Below are 20,376 nucleotides of genomic sequence, written 5' to 3' on the forward strand. Positions count from 1 at the left end.
ATACAGGATGGGATGCTTCCAAAGTCATTCGCATTCATTGCCAGGGGCTCGATAACTAACAGCACATCTGGGTGCCGTCTGGGTGCTGGACCCAGGCAAGGCTGAGAGATTTGGTGAGGCTGATGACAGTTGCGTGTTCTAGACCAGGCGTCTAGCAGATGACCTGCTTGCAGCCATATGGAGAGAAGGTGGCAAAGCTGAGGTCCTTTGATTGGTTGTTGGTTTTATTTTTTTTTAATATTTTATTTATTTGAGAGAGCATGTGTGCGTGAGCAGGGGGAAAGGCAGAGGGAAGGGAGAAGCAGACTCCCCACTGAAGGCAGATACTTAACTGAGCTACCCAGGTGCCCCTGGTTGTTCTTTCTTTTTTTTTTTAAACATTTTATTTATTTATTCATAGACACAGAGAGAGAGGGGCAGAGACACAGACAGAGGGAGAAGCAGGCTCCGCGCAGGGAGCCCGATGTGGGACTCGATCCCTGGTCTCCAGGATCACACCCCAGGCTGCAGGCAGCACCAAACTGCTGTGCCACCGGGGCTGCCCTGGTTGTTCATTTTTTAAAAAAGATTTTATGTATGTATGTATGTATATATGTATGTACGTATTTAGAGTGGGACAGGGGCAGAGGAGAGGGAGAGAGAGAGAATTCGAAGCAGACTCCCCAGTGAGTACAGAGCCCAACAGGCAGCTTGATCTCATGACCCCGAGATCATGACCTGAGCTGAAACCAAGAGTGTAGCGCCCCTGGTTGTTGATTTTTAAACCGTTATTTTGTATAAATAATACATTCACATGATTCAAAATTCAAAAGGTTAAAACAAAAAAAACAATGGAAAGGGTCCTTCAAGCTTGATCCCCTCCCTCTTCCCCCCCCCCGCCAGCCCCAAACTGTTTTCTATGGAGGAAATCAAATCTACGAGTTTCTTGTGTGTTCTTTCAGAGACACACCTGAGTCCCAGTCCTCACATCCCTTCCTTTGCTCTCTCTCTCCGTCTCCTGTTTACCCTCTCTTGTCTCTCTTCCCCCTTGCTCTCTCTCTATCCCTCTGTCGCTCTATCTCTGTTCCTGCATGGCTTCTTTCTCTGTCCTTCCTCCATGCTCCTTTTTTTTTTTTTTTTTAAATTTTTTATTTTTTATTTATGATAGGCACACAGTGAGAGAGAGAGAGGCAGAGACACAGGCAGAGGGAGAAGCAGGCTCCATGCACCGGGAGCCCGACGTGGGATTCGATCCCGGGTCTCCAGGATCGCGCCCTGGGCCAAAGGCAGGCGCCAAACCGCTGCGCCACCCAGGGATCCCTCTCCATGCTCCTTTTGATCCACTTTTCTCAGCCTTCCTCTGCCCACCCCAGGACAGCTTCTAGCTCCTCTGCTCCACCCACCATGGGATGTGAGAAATTAGGGCAGCTTGAGGGCAGTGGTCTGGAGACAGAAAGCCTTGGTGGCTTGGTGCTTGGCTGGTCCTATCTTTCTCATCTCTTGTGGGTCCTTGCCACAGACCACGAGCCAGGCAACACCCCAGGGCTTCTCCCTACACCTCCACTAGGGATGCAAGGTGAATGAGTGAATGAGTCTCCTGGATGCAAGGGAGTGTGCTCAGTGCATAAGGCCACCCCTTGGCGATAGATGGCAGTGTAGCTCTCTTTGCTTTCTCTTTTCTGGTTTTTGTCTGCCCAAGCTTGGGTCCCCCAGCCCTTGCAGGCAGCAGCAAAGGCATGGGTAGAGCTGTTAGGAGCCAAGTGTATGACTGCCACCCCCTCTACTCTCTCCTCACCTTCCCTAGGTTTGAACTTGGAAAGAACCCTGGGCAGAGCCCTGTCTAACTCAGGACGGGTATGCCTTTTGTCTGCACACCATCATTTCTCCACCAGCTCCCACCCTGCAAACCTATAGCACTCATGCAATTCCTCCCCCTAACACTCCAGGCAGCTGCCAGCAGCCACCCACTGATCAGGGCTAGCCCATGAATTTGCGACTCCCAATTTAATAAAGAAACGCAGTGCCACCAGTGGAATAGCAGACCTCATGGTTGAGGTTTTACTGAGTGAGAAGCATGCCAGGACGACCCTGAGTAGGGCCAAGGGAGAGGGACCCTCAGGCCTCCTCCAGAGCCTTGATAGAAGGTGGGACTTTTATCAAGGGGGTCCTGGCCCAGGGACATCCTGGGGAAGATAAAGGGGAGAACCAGGAGTGGAGGTTACCATGGGTCTCAGTGATGAATAGGAAGAACCTGCTGGAAAAGGACAATTGAGGGGTGGAGTGGGTCAGGTGAGAAAATGGGTGGGTTTGGAGGAGCCCCTGGCTGAGGACATCTCTTTGATCAACCTTCGCCGCTGAGTGGCTGCTGCAGGTTGGGGATTCTCAGGGTCTTTGGTGGAGGAGGGGGATGAGGAGAGAAAGAAGGGCTGCTCTGGACTGGTCCCTTCCTACCCGCTTCCAGGTCTTGATGGGCTACGTGTTGTGTAGACAGACCACAGCAATGTTTACTTTTGGCTAGAAGGATGGCTCCCAGGGCCAGGAATCCCGGTAAACTTCTGGCTTCAGATGGGACTTGTGGCACTTCCCAGAGCCCCTCAATTCGTCCACTCCTCCAGAGTTCAGGGCAGAGTTTCTTCCTGCACTTACTCCCTCCCATCTCCAACAACTGACGGCTTTGCTGATGCCAGTATGCCCATCTCCAGTCTAGAGGGCTGTGTATGATAACACCCATGTGGAAATAAGCCTCTGTTTTGCAGGAAAGTGCAGGTTTGGGGTTGGAGGGATAATAGGCAGTTACATAAAAAGTGAGGTTCTAAAGACAGACCAGTAGAGGATAGTCTTGCCTGAGGAATAGCATAAACAGAGGCATCCACTCATTCAGTAGATATTTATTGAGTGCCTACTATGCTTTCTGTCATAAGTGGCAGGGATTTGGTATCAAGGTGGTATGTGTATGAGTGTGTATGTGTGTGTGCATGCATGTGTGTGCATGTGTGTGTTTGGTGGTGGTAGTGGGGGCAGTCAATAAATGAATGAACCCACATATGTATACCACGTCAGGTGTCATAAAGATGGGTAAGAGGACCAGTGAGTCCAGGGGATGTAGTAGAGGTGAGGGTGGTTACTTCACAGCGGGTATTCAATAGGCATCATTCAAGGACTGTGTTGAGTGAAGGAGGACATGAACCATGTGACAATCCATGGGAATTCCTGTCCAGGCCCAGGAAACTTCCAGGGCTAAGGACCTGAGGTCAGAATGTGCCCTGGGTATTTGAGGATCATCCAGGCGGCTAATGTGGTGGGAATAAATGAGCGATCAGGGGCATGAGGGGAGGTGACCTCAGACAGGTAATGCCGGCACGGGTTATGGAGGGCACTGTGGTCAGTGCAAAGACTTTGCCTTTTAATCTAGAGAATCTAGGAGCCATGGGAAGTATTTGAGCAGAGACATGCTGTGATCTGACTTGTGTTTCAAAGATGGGGTGAGCTCATTTCACACAAAGATGAGACCCTTAGAGCTGCTCTGTTCTCAGTGTTTGTGCCCCTCACTCCATAAATGCTCCTCTGGAAATTTTTCGCAGGATAAACAACCCGAAGCAGATGGTTTCTTACGGGTTAGGGTTAGCTTTAGGATTATGGGCAGGATCTTGCCACTAGGGGGATAGGCAATGGAAGGTAGTTGCCATTGGTCTGAAAACAACAGCTCATGAATAGGAAGGAGGCTGGGCTCCTCATGGCCTGGGTGCCCACAGGACCCATTTTAGTCAAACTCCAGGTAGCAATCTACATAGACTCATGGGTAAGTGCCTGGGTTTGCTGAGTGATTTGGAGCATAGAAGTCTCTGTGTTGGTTTATTCATGATCTCTGAGGTAGAACTCAAAACTCCTTTGAGGTGGCTCTGTCAGTTAAGTGTCTGCCTTCGGCTCAGGTCATGACCCCGGGGTCATGGAATTGAGCCCCGTACTGGGCTCCTTGCTCAGTGGAGAGTCTGATTCTTCCTCTCCCTCTGCCCCCACTCCTGCTTATGCTGTCTTTCTCTTTCTCTCTGAAATAAATAAATAAAATCTTAAAAAAAAACTGCTTTGAAATAGCATCAATCTCTCAATGTATTAATATGCCAGTGAGGTGAGTATGCACCATCACAGGACAGTTCTCCAGCTGTCTTGGGGGATTCCTGTTCCCTGTGGTTCAAGGGCATAGTTGCCTTGTAGTTTCTGTGGCTTTGGCCTGGTTTCATGGAACACTATATCCCACTCTCCCGGTAGCTCTCATGTGGTGGCGGGTTGTTTCTCCCTGACTTTTTTTTTTTTCTTTTTTTTAATGCTTTATTTTATTCTTTACTTCCAACTTTTGCTTTTGACATAATTTCAGACCTACAGTTGCAAGAATAGTGCTGGGATTTCCTGCACACTCTATGTATATTTATCACATGCTTACATTTTATTACATTGTCTTTCATTTCTTTCTCTCCCTCTACAGCCCCCACAACATTTTTTTTTTTTTGCAGAATGTTTGGCCCATTTATTAAATTTAAGTAGAGTTCAATCAAACACTGATCAAATATCACATGGCTTCTCAGTGCAGTCAGAATGTGTGTGAATCCACTTTTCTTTGCCATAGTTTCATCAAAGTTTTTTTCATCTCACTGTTTCTCAAACTGTAGATCAGTAGATTCAGCAGAGGTGTAAGTGATGTGTAAGCCAATGATATGAGTTTCTTAGTTTCTGGGGAATAGCCAGATTTGGGTTGTAAATAGGTCATACTGGCTGTGCCATAGAAGAGTGTCACAGACACCCCACAACGTATTATGTTTTTCTGTAACAAGTGAGAGCAAGTTACAGACATCTTAAATACTTCAGTCAATTTCCTAAAATAAAGGCATTCTCTTAGATAACCACAATACCATAATAATCAAATTAAGGAAATTAACATTGAGATGAGATTATTATCTCATCTACAGACAGGACTAGCTACGTAATTTGTGGAGTCTGGTGCTGAAAGAAGATGTGGGGGCCCCTCTTCTAAAAGCTGAAGAAAATTTGCCTTAAAGGTACCCATCCATAACACCTTTTCCTTTCTTGTAGGGTCTCTCTCAGACCTGTTATAATGCTTTTTATTTATCATTCAATGTCACATTCCCTTGGGCATGAGGGTACTGTGAAGGCAATAAAGACTCTCAGAAGTGCCCAGGGTCCCTGCCCTGATACTTGGCAGTGTATCCTTGAGCATTCCACCTGCAGCTGGATTATCCCTCCTCCCGCCAGCTGCCAGATGGAAGCTGTGCCCCACTGGTGGGTGGGGAAATCAGTTTCCTCTTTCTACAGTTCCCTTCATTCTAAACCATGGATGGGTGATCTCCATGGGATTGCAGTCTCTGTGCTGGATGTGCTTGGTACCTGGACTGGAGCGGGTGAGAGGTTAGCCCCTGACGAAAGACCTTCTGAATGCACTATGGTGCTGCCGTCTCTGAACAGGGACAGTGTCTGCCAAAGCCTTCCCTGGGACGCCAAGGGGTATGTATATTTGTACATGGATCCCTCTTGTATCCATGCCACGGCCCCCACTGAGAGGTGAAGGCAATGACAGATCATGGGCCTCCTCACTAATGTGACTCAATTGCCATCCCAGCCATAGGGTGACAGGGTCAAGGGGATGGAACATCACAGGCCAGTTATTTTACAGAATGTCCCTCAATTGAGCTTATCTGATATTTCCTCACAATTAGATTCATGCTATGCATTTTTGGCAGTAATACTGCCAAAGAGATAGAGTGTTCTTTGTGGTGCATCATATCAGGGGGCACAGGATGTTGATTTGTTCTGTTCAGAGTGATGATATTAACTTTGATTACTTGAGTTAGATGGTATCTGCCAGGATTCTCCACTATAAAGTTCCTATTCTCCCCCTTGTAATGAATAAGTATCTATAGGAAGATGCTTTGAAGCTCTGTAAATATCCTTTTGCTTCTCAAAAATTTTACTTGCTAGTTTTAATATCCACCGATGATTCTTGCCAGATTCAGATTGAATGGTTGCTAAACAATGATTTTTCTCATTTTATCCTTTACTGAGCTCCTTCTGGCTTCCCTTGTCTCCAGTGTGAGGGCTGAGTATTGTGTTCTAGCTACTGTCCTGAGCCCAGGACAGGCCCTGGGGGTGGGGAGTAAACTTTCTTGGAGTTTTTGGGATCTCTCCTCTGAGTTTCAGTGAAATGTTCTATGCCAGGGTTTATTCCTTGTAGTTAGCAGAGTATCCTGCTCCCAAGAGGGGTTATCTAGCTGTTGGGACAGAGCTTGGGATTCTTCTTTCTCTACATCATCCCATCCTGCTCAAGATCTCTCCACAGCAGCTATGTGCTCACCTGCATATCAAAAGAGAAAAGCGCAGGTGCCTTTGTATGTTGGGCCTTCTAAGAATAGCTCAAGTAGGGAAGAAGAGATTTCTCGAAGGCTTCCACTAGAATCTCTTTCCTCCAACCTCCCAATCTTAGATATATTTAATACTTTGTCTCTAGTTTTAGCTTATTGCTTGGGGTGACATGCTCCCAGCTGTTGCATTTTGAGTCCTGCTCTGCCTTTCTCCCAGTTCACCAGGATAAGTGGGGATCCCTGGTGGTTTTTGCCATTTCTATTGGGGTCTTACAGGAACAAGTGCAGACTTTTACTCTTGAGAGATCTTTCATATTTTTTTCCTAGGCTGTGTACTCTTATCTCCTGGTTTTATTGTCTCCCATTTGGGAACTGTTTTTGAGAATTCCCAGGTATGAGTGGTCTCATCATTTTCAGCATTGTTCTCCACATTTTGTATCACAATTCACCAGACTCTTATTTTTACTTCCCAAAGCACAGTGTTTCCTCCCCTGTCAGTCTAGGTCCTCCCAAAAGCCTCTGTCAAGAGGGGATTAGATGTATAAGAGATTTACTGGGAAAGAACCATGAAGGATAAATTGGGGGCAGGAGGAGGCCAGGGAAAATGATGGGGGTCTCACACTAGTGAAAGGAGGCAGGAGGGCAGGAGGTTTGGGCAGAAAGTCTCTGGTTATAGCTCAGTTCTAAGAAGGCTTGTCCAGGTCAGCGGGAAATCTTGGTTGCTTACCAGGGGAATCCTCTATCTCTCAGGGATGGGCCTCCCCTAGAACCCCAACCGATCTCAGTTGTTGACTGGAAGCAGCCTGAGGGAACACAGCCTGATGCAAACAAGATGGAGGACCCAGAGGTGTGGCAGGAGGGCTGTCAGTCAATTGTGCTTCCTGCAGCCAGTTATCTTGTAGAAGATCAGAGCTTCCCTCCCTCCTTCCTTCCTTTCCTTCCTTCTTTCCTCCTCTCCATAATTCAGAGATGATGAGAATCATAGCAGTGACTCATAGCTTAAAACCTTAACTCTGAAAAAGAAATCCCAGGTCTTTCCTTTCCTCTATGGCATAATTTCTATGAAACTAACCAACAAGTACTTGCTGAGTACCTACTCTGTGCATGTCACACTTTCTTTCTGTGTATGGCTTAGTGTAGGGAGAAATATGTAAGGCAAGGTACCTCTTTTCAATCCACAAAATGTGAAGATGAAAATGTAGAAGCCAGCAGACCCCAATATTCCTGTGGAGTACATTTGGAGAAGTCCAGAGGTTTTTATGGGATGGAGAGGTGAGGAGGGGCTGGGCTGGCCATGGCAGAGCTGTGTTTTAATGACAGCAAACTAATTAAGAACATGGGCCCTGGAATCAGACTTTTTCAAACACCAGCTTCATTCCTTGCCAGTTTGTTATTTGGGGCAAGTCATTTATCTTCCTGACCTTTAACTTTCTCATTTGTAAGATACAGATATTAATAGAATCCTCCTCTTCAGGTTGTTGAGAATATTAAATGAGATAATGTATGCAAAGCACTAAGCTTGCTTCCTGGCATACCATAAGTGTTTCATAAGTGGTAGTTATTAAAATTTTAATGAAAGGTATTATGTATCAAATGCCTTTAAAATGCATGTCTTCTTCCTAACTCTGGGAAACGAAGGTGGTGGAAGGGGAGGTGGGCGGGGGGTGGGGGTGACTGGGTGACGGGCACTTAGGTGGGCACTTGACAGGATGAGCACTGGGTGTTATTCTATATGTTGGCAAATTGAACACCAATAAAAAATAAATTTATTAAAAAAATGCATGTCTTCTTTGACCCAGAAATTCCATTTCTTAGAACCTCTCCTAACTAAACAATCAGAAATGTCTGCAGTGATTTATTATCCTTGCAGCATTACTTATCAATTGAAAAACCATAAACAATCCTAACATTTAATCATAACAGTTTCCTTTAAAAAATATGATCTATCAACATAAAGAAGGCTTTGTGCCTTTTAGCAATTGTGTTGTAGAATAATATAAGAAAAATCTTCACTCAATATTGTTAACTGACAAAAGTATGTTATAAATCTGCATTAATATATGCTTCTAAATTATTATCATTCTTCCCAGAAAGTTTCTTTAAAGGCCTTGAGAAGCTTGCTACTGTCCTCAGGGGCATTTGGAAGATCTTCCTCCATCATATGTGAATTGAGAATTTTTTTAAAGGTTTATTTACTTAAGTAATCTCTACACCCAATGTGGGGATCAAACTCATGATCCTGAGATCAAGAGTCCCACGCTCTCCCAAGTGAGCCAGCCAAGTGCCCCTGAATTGATAAATTTAGTGAGACCCTCAATACAACGTCAAGAGGGCTATTCCCAGGGCCCACATTGCTTATTTGGCACCCAGTAGTCTAGTTTATTCTTTCTGGCAATTTTTATTTATCTTTCCATCTAAGCAACTTCTGTAACATGACATCTCTCAGAACCTAGACTTGATGATGTAGGAACATTTGGGCATTTATACTCACAGGGACCAGGCACTATGAACCTTGAATTTTCCATCTGTGAACAAATATCAGGGAAGAAGAATGGGAAAAGGGAAAGACTCAAGAATTGAGACTTCCAGTAGTCACTGCCATGTGATTTAGGTCAAGTTACTCCCTGTGGCAGATAGACTTCTAATGTGGCCCAAACAATCCCCATCTCTTGATATGAATGCCCCTGTATACTTCCCTACTGGAGTGTGGGCCGAACCCAGTGACTTGCTTCTCATGAGTAGTGATGTAATGGGAAGCAACGGGGTGGAGGAGAATAGTGGGATGTGTCTGTTTTCTTGGCAGCGAACTTGTTATTTTGAAGTGGTTTGAATAAAAGCTATGGCTGGAAATTAGCCCCATAGGGGAGTTTCTGAGATCCATGGAAAAAGTATAGTAGAGCAGTTAAGGTCATGGACTTTGGAAATGGACCAGCCTGGGGTCAATGTCCAGCTCTGTGATTTTCCAGCTAGGCCTTGGAAACCTTACCATGGAAACAGTAATGGAAATGAAATATATTATCTGTGTTTCCGCATCTACCACTGCTTCTTAACCCCAAAGATACAGATGCAGTGAAACCCCGGGACACCTGCACCCCGATGTTTATAGCAGCAATGTCCATAATAGCCAAACTGTGGAAGGAGCCTCGGAGTCCATCAAAAGATGAATGGATAAAGAAGATGTGGTCTATGTATACAATGGAATATTCCTCAGCCATTAGAAATGACAAATACCCACCATTTGCTTCGAGGTGGATGGACCTGGAGGGTATTATGCTGAGTGACATAAGTCAATCTGGGTGTTATTTATTTATTTTTATACATTTATTTTTTATTGGTGTTCAATTTTCTAACATATAGAATAACACCCAGTGCTCATCCCGTCAAGTGCCCACTTCAGTGCCCGTCACCCAGTCACCCCCACCCCCCGCCCACCTCCCCTTCCACAACCCCTAGTTAGTTTCTCGGAGTTAGGAGTCTTTCATTTTCTGTCTCCCTTTCTGATATTTCCCACTCATTTTTTTCTCCTTTCCCCTTTATTCCCTTTCACTATTTTTTATATTCCCCAAATGAATGAGACCATATAATTACAACCTAATTTTAAAAGTCACTCTGAGCTTTATATGTATTGTTTACAAAGAGCTTAGCACAGTGCCTGGCACAATGAATGGTAGTTCTTTTTCCTTGGGCAGTAGCAAGTAGCTGACTTGGATCTGAGAGGAGGACCTGAATCAAAATGAGAGATAGATGTGCCAAACAAATGATCCATCCTTAGTTCTTCCCTCCATTCCTGGGTGCAGAGGAAGTCAGGGAAAATTATTGGGCAGACATTGCAAAGGTTTTGGAAAGGAGGGCCTTTTTCTTATATCAGGAACACCTCTGTTTTATTTCCACCTTGTGATTTTAGAGAAGTCTCTTCTCCTCTTTAGCCACCCTTTTCCCCTCTGAGATTTGACCTAACTGAACCAGATGATCTCCATATTTTCTCCTTTTGCTCCAAATTGTAATAATTGGTATTGGAATAATTGGTGTTGGTAAGGCAAACGAAGGGATTCCAGGACCAGGACTCTTTATTCCTCTCCCTGTGTAGCCCATGGCAGTTAGATGTGGTGTAGACTTAGTAGCTAAGGGCTTTTATGAAAACTCACTAATCTTTAAACTAAAAATGGTCCTGGGGCACCTGGATGGCTCAGTCAGAAGAAGACACAACTCTTGATCTCAGGGTTGTGAGTCCAAACTCCATGTTGGATGTAGAGATTACCTAAATAAATAAAAACTTAAAAAAAATGGTCCTAAAATCTTCATACCCCACCCCCTATTCACTTTGCTTCTTTGTTTCTATTGTTCCTTTGTCTTGTTTCACAGGTCTCCAGGAATCTTCTTTTCCATTGTAGGCCCTTCTGATATCCTGCCCCAAGTTTTCAGATTACCGCTGTCTTTTAATACCTCTGTTTTCCAATAGGTTAAGCCATAACTCAAACAAAGTGTGAGTGGCTATTAACTCTTAATTTACCTAGCATATTTGTGTGTATGTATGTATTTTCAAGGGAAGGTCTTGAGATTTTAAACATGTTTTTAATATTGGTAAATTTCAGGCATGGTGATGAATGATTTCAGGAACACAGCAGGGAGAACTAGTTTGCAGGTGGAAGGTGCATGTCTTAAGATTTCACAAAAACACCTCATATTGCCCTAGAGCAAACCTAACTGAGGGTTGTGGTCTTACTAGGAAATTAGGTGTCCTTGCAGACTATCTCACATGATTCTTTTCTCAAAAAGTTCTTTGCCATTGCCATTACAACTTCTGGAGAAAAACTTCTCACATTTAAGTTTTCACGTTGTGAAACCATCGTGGTATTGAGGCCTGACAAAGATCCATTTCTACAAAGGAGATTGCATACACTTAAGGAGCCAAGGCTGGAAAGGCCTAAAGAGAGAAGAGAATTGAGAGAGGCCAAAGACATCACTTTCCCCTTCACAGCCTCACAGGCCAAGGGCTGGGATGGCCCTGGGCACAATTGTGGGTCTGTCCAACCATAGCCAAGCTTTGCATTCCTTCGCGCTCAGCCCACCTGGCCATGGTCTTACCATCTACATAGAAGTTGAGATATTCACTTCTGGGAGTAGCCTGATGCGGTGAAAATCCCAGACTTAAGAATTCAACTCAAGTGAAGTCAAATCTTAGCCCTGTTCCTTACTACTGTGTGATTATGCATCAACTCAACTCTTAATGTTAGCAAGAAAGTGCTGGGCCAAGAACCAAACCCAGGACAGGCATACCACAAAGCTTGCAGGTTCCCTCTGTGTGTGTGTGTGTGTGTGTGTGTGTGTGTGTGTATCTGCTTCTACAAAAAAAATATATATCTTAAAAGATTTTATTTATTTATTATTTTTTTAATAATAAATTTATTTTTTATTGGTGTTCAATTTACCAACATACAGAATAACACCCAGTGCTCATCCCGTCAAGTGCCCCCCTCAGTGAGATTTTATTTATTTATTCAGGAGAGATACAGAGAGAGGCAGAGACACAGGCAGACGGAGAAACAGGCTCCATGCAGGGAGCCAGTGCAGGACTCGATCCAGGATCTCCAGGATCACACCCTGAGCTGAAGGTGGCACCAAACCACTGAGCCACTTGGGATGCCCAAGTACATATATTTTTAATTGGAGTTCAATTTGCCAACATACAGCATAACACCCATTGCTCATCCCACTAAGTACCCCCCTCAGTGCCCATCACCCAGTCACCCCAACCCCCCTGCCCACTTCCCCTTCCATTACCCCTTGTTCATTTCCCAGAGTTAGAAGTCTCATGTTCTGTCACCTTCTCTGATATTTCCTACTCATTTTTACTCCTTTCCCCTTTATTCCCTTTCACTATTTTTTATATTCTCTAAATGAATGAGATCATATAATGTTTGTCTTGCTCCGATTGACTTATGTCACTCAGCATAATACCGTCCAGGTCCATCCACCTCGAAGCAAATGGTGGGTATTTGTCATTTCTAATGGCTGAGCAATATTCCATTGTATACATAGACCACATCTTCTTTATCCATTCATCTTTCAATGGACACCGAGGCTCCTTCCACAGTTTGGCTTTTGTGGACATTGCTGCTATAAACATTGGGGTGCAGGCGTCCTGGCATTTCAGTCCATCTATATCTTTGGGTAAATCCCCAGCAGTGCAATTGCTGGGTTGTAGGGTAGCTCTATTTTTAACTCTTCGAGGAAACTCCACACAGTTTTCCAGAGTGGTTGTACCAGTTCACATTCCCACCAACAGTGTAAGAGGGTTCTCCTTTCTCCTCATCCTCTCCAACATTTGTTGCTTCCTGTCTTGTTAATTTTCCCCATTCTCACTGGTGTGAGGTGGTATCTCATTGTGGTTTTTTTTTATTTATTTTTTATTGGTGTTCAATTTACTAACATACAGAATAACCCCCAGTGCCCGTCACCCATTCTCTCATTGTGGTTTTGATTTGTATTTTCCTGATGGCAAGTGATGGGGAGCATTTTCTCATGTGCTTGTTGGCCATGCCATGTCTATATCTTCTTTGGTGAAATATCTGTTCATGTATTTTTTTGTTTTGTTTGTTTGTTTGTTCATGTCTTTTATCCATTTCATGATTGGATTGTTTGTTTCTTTGCTATTGAGTTTAATAAGTTCTTTATAGTTCTTGCATACTACCCTTTATCTGATATGTCATTTGCAAATATCTTCTCCCATTTAGCTTGCAGGTTCTCAATCCATATTTGTTGTTGGAGAATGAATGGATAGATGATCACTCCTATGGCAGACCTTCAGTCATCAAGCTAGACAGAGGGAATGTTCAAGCTCTGTCTTATCCTCCTACCTGTATGGCAGATGCTAAGGGTGAAGTCTCTTATAAGAAAGAGACAGAATAGCTAGTCCAGTCAAGATGAGAGGCAGAGTGGGGTATGTTGTGATGTTCCTGAATATCCTAGTCACAGCAGCTTCACCCTCTGGACCTTTACAAGTGACTCTTCAAGGAGTGTAGTCCTACTTGCTTTTTAATTTTCTTAGCCCAGCCTCTATGCTCCTCTGTGTCATTAAATAAAGGAAAATTATGGGGAACGTGGGTGGCAAAGTCAGTTAAGCATCTGACTCTTGGTTTCAGCTCAGGTCATGATCTCAGGGTCTTGAGATTGAGCCCCAAGTCTGGCTCCACACTCAGCTTGGAGACTGCTTAAGACTCTCTCTCCTTCTCCCTCTGTGCCCCCCACATGTTCTCTCTTTCTCTCTCTCAAATAAATAAATCAATAAGTAATCTTTGAAAAGGCACACAAAGGAAAATCACTTGACTGATTTCTTTTCTTATGGAATGAGAACAATGATGCCTCTGTGCATGTGTGCATATGTGTATATATGTAATGTGTGTGTTGTATGTGAAAGAAGTTTGCTAAATGCTTTACAAAAATCTATTTTTAAACTTCCTCTCCCCCAACTAATAGTTTTATTTATTCTGTATTCGTCACGTTTTCTATTCTACTCTCTCTTGTTTCTGTCTATTTTTTTTTTGTGTGTGAGTTTACTCTGTTGTTCTTTTCTAGTATCTCGAGTTCTTGCATGGTTAATTAACTTACAACTTTTCTTCTTGTAAAGAAGAAAACACTCACTTGAGTATAAACACTCAAGTGACAAATTTCCCTCTAAGAACCACTTTAGCTGCAGTCCACAAGTTTTTTATATGGTATGTTTATGACTGATTAGTTCTAAGACAAGAATCTATTAAGAGCTAAATTATGCTGAGAGCTCTGCATACATCACACCAGTTGATCAATAAAGTGGGTAAGGTCATTTGCTTTATTTTACAGAAGAAGAGACTGAAGCTCAGAGAGGCTAAATAATGTTCCCAAAACAAGTAGTGGAGTCATGACCTAGATCCAGGTGTCTGTAGGTATCCCATCCGGTTGACTACTACAACCTTCTTAGCAGAGGTTTTCTTTTCTTTTCTTTTCTTTTTTTTTTTACAGGAAAAAAGCTTTTAATAAAATTTAATTCAACACCCATTCATGACAAAATCCTAGAAAACTACAAATAGAGATATCATTCCTTAATTGGATAAAGAGTGTATTTTGAAATAATCCAGGTCAGTACAGTTCTTGAAGGGATAAAATTGAAATCTTTCCAATAAAAAATAAATTTATTATTAAAAAAATGCAATGCGGTTGCATTGCACTGAAATACAATCCAATAAAGTGAACATTAAGAAAATACAAAAAAAAATTGAAATCTTTCCTTCAGGGACCGAGACTGAGATAAAGCTGAGACCACTGCTCCTTAGCAGAGGTTTTTTCTCTCTTTCTCTCTCTCTCTCTCTCTCTCTCTCTCTCTCTCTCTCTCTCTCAGGTGTGCAAGCAAGGGGATGGGCAGAAGTAGAGGGAGAGGAGAATCTTAATCAGGCTCGGATATTGTAAGAAACAAACAAAAACACACATTGTGAGGGACACTCCCAGAGTTTCTGATCCAGTAAGACTGGGAATTAGTAAATTCTCAGGTGGTGATACTGCTTCTAGAAAAGGAGATAAACTTTGAAAGACATTGGTTTGTCAGGTTATTGAGAGGTTTAGTATCCCAGATATATATAAGAATCTGTGATCCACAGTTTTGTACTTATGCATACAAGCAGAAAGCTACATGTGCAAGTGGTAGTCTCTGGAAGGTAAGAGACAAAAATTTTGACAATTTTTAACTTTTTTCCTTACACTTCTGTATGTTTGAGTTTTTACAAAACATAGGTATAGCTTTTTATAATTGCATATTATAATATGCTTTTTTTTAAAGGAATCTTACAGGCTGCTGAAAAAATCTTGGAAACTACTGCTAACTCCCTCATTTCCAATAATCTTGGATATGCTGCATTTCATCTCCTCACTTCCACGTGCAGAATTTAAGTTTAGAAAAGAAAGTTGTCCAGAAAGTAGTTTTTTCCTACCAGTAGGTCTGATTTAGCCAAATCCATCATCTTTGTTTTTTTTAATAAATTAATTTTTTATTGGTGTTCAATTTACCAACATATAAAATAACACCCAGTGCTCATCCCGTCAAGTGTCCCCCTCAGTGCCCGTCACCCACTCACCCCCACCCCCCGCCCTCCTCCCCTTCCACCACCCCTAGTTCGTTTCCCAGAGTTAGGAGTCTCATGTTCTGACTCCCTTTCTGATATTTCCCACACATTTCTTCTCCCTTCCCTTATATTCCCTTTCACTATTATTTATATTCCCCAAATGAATGAGAACATATAATGTTTGTCCTTCTCCGATTGACTTACTTCACTCAGCATAATACCCTCCAGTTCCATCCATGTTGAAGCAAATGGTGGGTATTTGTCGTTTCTAATGGCTGAGTAATATTCCATTGTATACATAAACCACATCTTCTTTATCCATTCATCTTTCGATGGACACCAAGGCTCCTTCCGCAGTTTGGCTATTGTGGACATTGCTGCTATAAACATTGGGGTGCAGGTGTCCTGGCATTTCAGTCCATCTGAATCTTTGGGGTAAATCCCCAACAGTGCAATTGCTGGGTCATAGGGCAGGTCTATTTTTAACTCTTTGAGGAACCTCCACACAGTTTTCCAGAGTGGCTGCACCAGTTCACATTCCCATCAACAGTGCAAGAGGGTTCCCTTTTCTCCGCATCCTCTCCAACATTTGTTGTTTCCTCCCTTGTTAATTTGCCCCATTCTCACTGGTGTGAGGTGGTATCTCATTGTGGTTTTGATTTGTATTTCCCTGATGGCAAGTGATGCAGAGCATTTTCTCATGTGCATGTTGGCCATGTCTATGTCTTCCTCTGTGAGATTTCTCTTCATGTCTTTTGCCCACTTCATGATTGGATTGTTTGTTTCTTTGGTGTTGAGTTTAAGAAGTTCTTTATAGATCTTGGAAACTAGCCCTTTATCTGATACATCATTTGCAAATATCTTCTCCCATTCTGTAGGTTGTCTTTTAGTTTTGTTGACTGTATCCTTTGCTGTGCAAAAGCTTCTTATCTTGATGAAGTCCCAATAGTTCATTTTTGCTTTTGTTTCTTTTGCCTTCGTGGATGTATCTTGCAAGAAGTTACTGTGGCCAAGTTTAAAAAGGGTGTTGCCTGTGTTCTCCTCTAGAATTTTGATGGAATCTTGTCTCACATTTAGATCTTTCATCCATTTTGAATTTATCTTTGTGTATGGTGCAAGAGAGTGGTCTCGTTTCATTCTTCTGCATGTGGATGTCCAATTTTCCCAGCACCATTTATTGAAGAGACTGTCTTTCTTCCAATGGATAGTCTTTCCTCCTTTATCGAATATTAGTTAACCATAAAGTTCAGGGTCCACTTCTGGGTTCTCTATTCTGTTCCATTGATCTATGCGTCTGTTTTTGTGCCAGTACCACACTGTCTTGATGACCACAGCTTTGTAGTACAACCTGAAATCTGGCATTGTGATGCCCCCAGCTATGGTTTTCTTTTTTAAACTTCCCCTGGCTATTCGGGGTCTTTTATGATTCCACACAAATCTTAAAATAATTTGTTCTAACTCTCTGAAGAAAGTCCATGGTATTTTGATAGGGATTGCATTAAACGTGTATATTGCCCTGGGTAACATTGACATTTTCACAATATTAATTCTGCCAATCCATGAGCATGGAATATTTTTCCATCTCTTTGTGTCTTCCTCAATTTCTTTCAGAAGTGTTCTGTAGTTTTTACGGTATAGATCCTTTACCTCTTTGGTGAGGTTTATTCCTAGGTATCTTATGCTTTTGGGTGCAATTGTAAATGGGATTGATTCCTTAATTTCTCTTTCTTCAGTCTCATTGTTAGTGTATAGAAATGCCATTGATTTCTGGGCATTGATTTTGTATCCTGCCATGCTACCAAATTGCTGCATGAGTTCTAGCAATCTTGGGGTGGAGTCTTTTGGGTTTTCTATGTAGAATATCATGTCATCGGCGAAGAGGGAGAGTTTGACTTCTTCTTTGCCAATTTGAATGCCTTTAATGTCTTTTTGTTGCCTGATTGCTGAGGCTAGGACTTCCAATACTATGTTGAATAGCAGTAGTGAGAGTGGACATCCCTGTCTTGTTCCTGATCTTAGGGGAAAGGCTCCCAGTGCTTCCCCATTGAGAATGATATTTGCTGTGGGCTTTTCGTAGATGGCTTTTAAGATGTCGAGGAAAGTTCCCTCTATCCCTACACTCTGAAGAGTTTTGATCAGGAATGGATGCTGTATTTTGTCAAATGCTTTCTCTGCATCTAATGAGAGGATCATATGGTTCTTGGTTTTTCTCTTGCTGATATGATGAATCACGTTGATTGCTTTACGAGTGTTGAACCAGCCTTGTGTCCCGGGGATAAATCCTACTTGGTCATGGTGAATAATTTTCTTAATGTGTTGTTGGATCCTATTGGCTAGTATCTTGTTGAGAAATTTTGCATCCATGTTCATCAGGGATATTGGTCTGTAATTCTCCTTTTTGGTGGGGTCTTTGTCTGGTTTTATAATTAGGGTGATACTGGCCTCATAGAACGAATTTGGAAGTACTCCATCTCTTTGTATCATTCCAAACAGCTTTAGTAGAATAGGTATGATTTCTTCTTTAAACGTTTGATAGAATTCCCCTGGGAAGCCATCTGACCCTGGACTCTTGTGTCTTGGGAGGTTTTTGATGACTGCTTCAATTTCCTCCCTGGTTATTGGCCTGTTCAGGTTTTCTATTTCTTCCTGTTCCAGTTTTGGTAGTTTGTGGCTTTCCAGGAATGCGTCCATTTCTTCTAGATTGCCTAATTTATTGGCGTATAGCTGTTCATAATATGTTTTTAAAATCGTTTGTATTTCCTCGGTGTTGGTAGTGATCTCTCCTTTCTCATTCATGATTTTATTAATTTGAGTCTCCTCTCTCTTCTTTTTAATAAGGTTGGCTAATGGTTTATCTATCTTATTAATTCTTTCAAAGAACCAACTCCTGGTTCTGTTGATCTGTTCCACAGTTCTTCTGGTCTCGATTTCGTTGAGTTCTGCTCGAATTTTAATTAATTCTCTTCTTCTGCTGGGCGTGGGGTCAATCTGCTGTTTTTTCTCTAGCTCCTTTATGTGTAAGGTTAGCTTTTGTATTTGAGTTCTTTCCAGTTTTTGAATGGATGCTTGTATTGCGATGTATTTCCCCCTTAGGACCGCTTTTGCTGCATCCCAAAGATTTTGAACGGTTGTATCTTCATTCTCATTAGTTTCCATTAATCTTTTTAATTCTTCCTCAGTTTCCTGGTTGACCCTTTCATCTTTTAGCAGGATGGTCCTTAACCTCCACGTGTCTGAGGTCCTTCCAAACTTCTTGTTGTGATTTAGTTCTAATTTCAAGGCATTATGGTCTGAGAACATGCAGGGGATGATCTCAATCTTTTGGTATCAGTTCAGACCCGATTTGTGACCCAGTATGTGGTCTATTGTGGAGAAAGTTCCATGTGCACTTGAGAAGAATGTGTATTCAGTTGAGTTTGGATGTAAAGTTCTGTAGATATCTGTGAAATCCATCTGGTCCAGTGTATCATTTAAAGCTCTCGTTTCTTTGGAGATGTTGTGCTTAGAAGACCTATCGAGGGTAGAAAGAGCTAGATTGAAGTCACCAAGTTAAGTGTATTATTATCTAAGTATTTCTTCACTTTGGTTATTAATTGGTTTAAATATTTGGCAGCTCCCACATTCGGGGCATATACATTGAGGATTGTTAAGTCCTCTTGTTGGATAGATCCTTTAAGTATGAGATAGTGTCCCTCTTCATCTCTCACTACAGTCTTCGGGGTAAATTTTAGTTTATCTGATATAAGGATGGCTACCCCTGCTTTCTTTTGAGGACCATTTGAATGGTAAATGGTTCTCCAACCTTTTATTTTCAGGTTGTAGGTGTCCTTCTGTCTAAAATGAGTCTCTTGTAGAAGCAAATAGATGGGTCCTGCTTTTTTATCCAGTCTGAAACCCTGCACCTTTTGATGGGGTCATTAAGCCCATTCACGTTCAGAGTTACTATTGACAGATATGAGTTTAGTGTCATCATGATATTCCCACTTGGTCATGGTGGGAATTTAGTCCTTGTTTTTGTGGATAGTTCCACTGAACTTCTTCTTAAAGGGGATTTTTGAGAGTCCCCCTTAAAATTTCTTGCAGAGCTGGTTTGGAGGTCACATATTCTTTCAGTTCCTGCCTGTCTTGGAAGCTCTTTATCTCTCCTTCCATTTTGAATGAGAGCCTTGCTGGATAAAGTATTCTTGGTTGCATGTTCTTCTCATTTAGGACCCTGAATATATCCTGCCAGCCCTTTCTGGCTGCCAGGTTCTGTGGAGAAGTCTGCTGTTACCCTAATATTCCTCCCCATAAAAGTCAGGGATTTCTTATCTCTTGCTGCTTTAAGGATCTTCTCTTTGTCTTTGGAATTTGCAAGCTTCACTATTAAATGTCGAGGTGTTGAACGGTTTTTATTGATTTTAGGGGGGATCTCTCTATTTCCTGGATCTGAATGCCTGTTTCCCTTCCGAGATTAGGAAAGTTTTCAGCTATGATTTGTTCAAATCCATATTCTGGTCCTCTGTCCCTTTCGGCACCCCCGGGAACCCCAATTAAATGTAGGTTTTTCTTCCTCAGGCTGTCGTTTATTTCCCTTAATCTGTCTTCATGGTCTTTTAATTGTTTGTCTCTTTTTTCCTCAGTTTCCTTCTTTGCCATCAACTTGTCTTCTATGTCACTCACTCGTTCTTCCACCTAGTTAACCCTCGTCGTTAGGACTTCTAGTTTGGATTGCATCTCATTCAATTGATTTTTAATTTCTGCCTGATTGGATCTAAATTCTGCAGTCATGAAGTCTCTTGAGTCCTTTATGCTTTTTTCTAGAGCCACCAGTAGCTTTATGATAGTTCTTCTGAATTGGCTTTCTGACATTGAATTGTAATCCAGATTTTGTAACTCTGTGGGAGAGAGGACTGTTTGTGATTCTTTCTTTTGAGGTGAGGTTTTGCTTCTAGTCA

The sequence above is a fragment of the Canis lupus genome, chromosome 24 (genome assembly GCF_003254725.2).
Source record: "Canis lupus dingo isolate Sandy chromosome 24, ASM325472v2, whole genome shotgun sequence".
Lineage (NCBI taxonomy): Eukaryota > Metazoa > Chordata > Mammalia > Carnivora > Canidae > Canis > Canis lupus.